We start from the raw sequence: 5,455 nt of genomic DNA, 5'->3' as shown, positions 1-5,455 counted from the left end.
AGCCATCCCATTACTAGGTATATACCCTAAAGAAGTGAGAGCCATAACAAGAACAGATATATGCACACCCATTTTCATCCTAGCACTATTTACAATAGCCAAAAGATGGAAACAACACAGGTGTCTATCTACTGAAGAATGGATAACCAAAGTATGGTACATACACACGATGGAATACTATACAACCCTAAACAATAAGATAGAATCTGCAAAACATCGCATAACATGGATGAACTTGGAGGACATTATGCAGCATAAATAAGTCAATCACAGAAGGACAAATACTGTATTAGTTCGTTATTGTAAAACATCAATGAATTGGTTGATATATGGAAGGAAATTTCTTTGTTGGTTAGCAGGAGTGGGAGGGGAGGACAGCTAATACTGTTAGATAGGTAGAGACAAGTATTGATTTGGGTGAAGAGAGTATGACCTGTGAAGGGGTAGGTACCAAATGTGAGTGATCAATATGGTGGCACTGAGGAAGAGAAAGACAGAGAGAGGTACGTGGGAGGCACAGACAACAAAGATGAACCCTTCTGCACATACAGTACCATATTGTCAGTAAAGGCAAACATGGGTATATGGGTGGCTAGATGGGTGGACAAGCTGAACTAGTAGGATGAAGTGTGGAGTGTACCCAAGACCATGTATAGGGTTGGCAGACAATGGTCCTATAAGTTTATTTGTATGATCTCAATTCCAAAGTGTAGAGTAGAGCTGACAAGGGACAAGGTTGTAGTCACTTCTTGGTCACAGCCAGCTACCAAGGAGGACCGAGTAGTTGAACCTGCAGACTGGGGACCATAGTCACAGGGAACATCAAGCTCAATTGGCATAACATACTACACAAAACATTGTTCCACCTCCTACAGTGGCGAGTAGCAACTGGGATCTTAAAAGCTTGCAAGCTGCCATGTAGATGCAATGATGGGTCTCTCCTCATCCAGAGCAAAGAAGAATGAAAAAAAACAAAAAATTCATGGAAACAATCAGTCCTAGCGACTGTTACACCATCCAATCTGCAGCCTATACAACTGAGACCAGAAGAACTAGATGGTGCCCGGCTACCACTGTCAACCACTTGGAAGGGGATCTATGTAGGAGATCCTTGATGGAGAGGGAGAACAATATGGAACAAAACTCAAATTCATTTGGAGGAAACAAAAGGGGGGGGACCAGGTTTGCTGGTCTGATGGATCCTGGTGGAACCACTGAGACTATGGCCCCTAGCTGCCCTTGAGGTCTGGAATTGAACCCACACCTGTGGCTTCCAGCCAAGCAAAAGACAGGCATATGAGTAGAATATTTACCTGAGGTAGATACACTCCTCAGAGAGAACAATCATGGGGAAAAAAAGGGCTGCTTATGCACAGGGAGACAGCTCAGGGGGCAGGAGTGCATGGAGGGATGGACACAGGGAAGAGGTAACTATCGGGAGGAAGTGGGAGGGGAGCTGTTGCACTGTGGTTAATTGTGGTCAATGTCATGAGACAAAGTGTATGTGAACTGCTGTATGGAAAGTGAATTTGCTCTGTAAATTTTCACCCAAATCACAATTTTTTTTTAATAAAAAAAAAGGTCAGACTTCCTAGATGGAAAGAGACCAGAGGAACCCCCAAGTCTATCACCCTAAGTTATCCTTTGAACTTGGATTGGAATCTATTTCTGCAGGTCATCTTTTGGCCAAGTAATAGGTTGGGAACATAAATATAGGGAAGTAGAGAATATCAGAATTTAAAAATAAAAATAAGAAAAAACTAGCTGGGTAACCAAAATATTCATGCTGCTGTTTATAATTACATCTTGCTGATTCTGACTCATGGCAACCACATATGTGCCAAGTAGAACTACTCCATAGCTTTTTCAAAGATTTCAGAAGCAGATCTTCAGGCCTGTCTTCCCAGGTCCTTCTGGGTGGTTTCAAATCACCAACCTTTTGGCCAGTAGTCAAGCACCCAACCATATGCCACACCAAAAAAAAGGAAAAAATAAATACTGTCAGTGAAAACAAGAGTACTTGAGTTGGGTGTAATGGATAAGCAGAATGTGTAGAGGCCAAATAAGTGTTACAGAACTATAAATGACTATAGAAAAATTCAGTGATTAGTGAATTTCCACTTTCATCTACAAACATTTGCAATTACAAGGGGTGGGAAAAAAGCCAACATAGCAATTTCTAATTTTCCAGAAACTATGAGCATACATTACTAAAAGCTTATCATTAAAAAAAAAATCAGTGAAAACATTTAATACACAAAATCTTAACACCTATGTTACATTATTCCACATATGTTGTTAGGTACCACCTAGTCAATTCCAATTTATAGCAACTCTACGTACAACAGAATGAAACACTGGTCCTGCACCATCCTCACAATCCTTGCTATACTTGAGCCAATTGTTGCAGTTACTTTGTCAATCCATTTCACTGAGGGTATTCCCCTTTTTTTCTGACCCTCCACTTTACCAAGCAAGATATACTTCTCCAGGGAATGGTCCCTTCTGATAACATGATCAAAGTAGGTGAGATAAACTTTGGCCATTCTCACTTCTGAGGAGCATTCCAGCGCACTTCTTCCAGGACAGCTTTGTTCCTTCTTCTGGAAGTCCATTGTACTTTCAGCATTCTTCACCAACACCACAATTCAAAGGCATCACTCCTCTTTGGTCTTCCTTATTCATTGTCCAGCTTTCACATGCATATGAGGCAACTAAAAATACCATAGCTTGGGTTAGAAGCACCTTAGTCTTCAAAGGGACATCTTTGCTTCTCAACACCTTGCAGCAGATTTGCCCAGTGCAAAACGACATGTGATTTCTTGACAACTGCTTCCATAGGTATTGACTGTGGATCCAAATAAAATGAAATCTTTGACAATTTTCATCTTTTCTCATTTATCATGATGTTATTTATTAGTCTAGTTGTGAGGATTTTCATTTTCCTTATGTTGAGGTGAGGTATAAAACATACTGAAGACTGTGATCGTTGATCTTCATCCTTAAGTACACTTCAAGTCATGTTCACTTTCGAACATGTGTTGGTAAACATCAATCTGAGATCACATAACAGACTTACATACTGATTTAGGATAAATCTTTATATAGAACTCCTTGGCTCTAAGACTGATGTTAACATTTTTATAAAGTGAATTTTATTTTTGTTGCTTCTAAAATTGAAAACAATCATGTATGACAAACTGGAATTTTTTTTTAAAAAAAGGTATATTTACTGAGGGCAAAAAACACTCATCTGTCAGTTTGTCATACTGGGGTGTCTTGTGTGTTGCTATAGCCTGGAGGCTGTGCTACCAGTATTTCAAATACCAGCAGGGTCACCCATGGTGGGCAGGTTTGAGTGGAGCTTCCAGACTAAGACAGACTCAGAGGAAGGAAAGGGCTAGCCACTTCTCACAGAACTGGCCAGTGAAAACCTTATGAATAGCAGTGAAACACTGTCTGATATACTACTGGAAAACATAATGAATAGTCCTGGAACACTGACTAATACAGTGCTGGAAGATGAGCCTCTCAAGTCAGAAGACACTAAAAATACAACTGAGGAAGATGTGCCTCCTCAGAGTAGAGCTGACTTTAATGATGTAGATGAAGTAAAGCTTTCAGGACCTCCATTTGCTGGCATGCCATGACTCAAAATGCAACGAAATAGCTGCAAAAAGTACATTATTAATTGGAACATGGAATGTATGAAGTATGAATCTAAGAAAATTGGAAGCTGTCAAAAAATGAAATGTAACACATAAAGATCAATATCCTACACATTAGTGAGCTCAAATCGACTGGATTGGGCCATTCTGAATCAAACAACAATATAATCTATTATGCCAGGAATGACAAACTGAAGAAGAATGGCATGGCACTCATCATCACAAAGGATGTTTCAAGATCCATCCTGAAGTACAATGCTATCAGTGATAGGATAACATCCATGTGCTTCTAAGGAAGACCAATTAATATTACTATTAAAATTTATGCACAAACTACCAAAGCCAAAGACGAGGAAATTTAAGATTTTTACCAACGTCTGCAGTCTGAAATTGACCAAACATGGAATAAAGATATGTTAATTATCACTGGTGACTGGAATGCAAAAGTTAGAAAATATGGCTTTGGTGATAGAAATAATGCTGGAGATCACATGACAGAATTTTGGAAGACCAATGACTTATTCATTTCTTTCAACAACAAAAATGACGGCTACACACGTGGACTTCACCAGATGGAGTACACAGGAATCAGACTGACTACATCTGTGGAAAGAGGTGATGGAGAAGTTCAGTATCTTCAGAAAGAACAAGGCCAGGAGCTGATTGTGGAACACACCATCAGCTGCTCATATGCAAATTCAAGTTGAAGCTGAAGACAATTAAAATAAGTCCACAAGAGCCAAAATATGACCTTGATTGAACACATCCCTCCTGAATTTATAGATCATCTAAAGAATAAATTTGGTGCACTGAACACAAAGGACCAAAAACCAGAGGAATGGTGGGGTGACATTAACAACAACACAAGGAAAAATGTAAAACATCATTACAAAGACAGGAAAGCAAGAAAAGACCAAAATGGATGTCAGAAAAGACTCTGAAACTTACCCTTGAATGGAGAGTAGCTAAAGCAAATGGAAGAAATGACAAAAGAGCTGAACATAAGATTTCAAAGAGCAGCTCAAGAAGACAATTTCAATTATAATAAAATATGCAAAGACTTGGAATTATAAAACCAAACGGGAAGAACATTATATAATCAAACCAAGAGAACTGAGGAAAAAATTCAAGCCTTGAGTTGCAAGACTGAAAGGTTCTATGGGCAAAATATTAAATGATGCAGGAAACATCAAAAAAAGATGGAAGGAATACACAGAGTCACCGTACCAAAAAGAAATGGTTGATTTTCATCCATTTCAGGAAGTGGCATATGATCTAGAACCAATGGTACTGAAGGAGGAAGTCGAAGCTATAATAAAGGAATTGGCAAAGAACAAGGCTCCAAGAAATGATGGACTACCCATTGAGATATTTCAACCAACAGATGCCGCACTGGAGGCGCTCACTCGGTTATGCCAAGAGATTTGGAAGACAGCTACTGGCCAACTGACTGGAAGAGATCCATATTTGTATCCATTTCAAAGAAAGGTGATCCCACAGAATGTGGAAATTATCGAACAATACCATTAATATCACACACAAGTAAGAGCTTACTGAAAATAATTCAAAACGGTTGCAGCAGTGTATTGACAGAGAACTTTCAGAGGTGCAAACTGGATTCAGAAGAGGACGTGGAACAAGGGATATCATAGCTGCTGTCAGATGGATCTAGGCTCAAGGCAAAGAATACCAGGAAGATGTTTACTTGTGTTTTATTGACTATGCAAAGGCATTTGATTGTGTGGATCATGACAAATTATGGATAACATTGAGAAGAATGGGAATTC

Source organism: Orycteropus afer, unplaced genomic scaffold (assembly GCF_000298275.1).
Source record: "Orycteropus afer afer isolate SDZICR_OR568_19922 unplaced genomic scaffold, OryAfe1.0 scaffold00362, whole genome shotgun sequence".
In the NCBI taxonomy this organism is placed as follows: Eukaryota; Metazoa; Chordata; class Mammalia; order Tubulidentata; family Orycteropodidae; genus Orycteropus; species Orycteropus afer.
The sequence above is the reverse complement of the archived record's forward strand: the minus strand, read 5'-3'. Positions refer to the sequence as shown.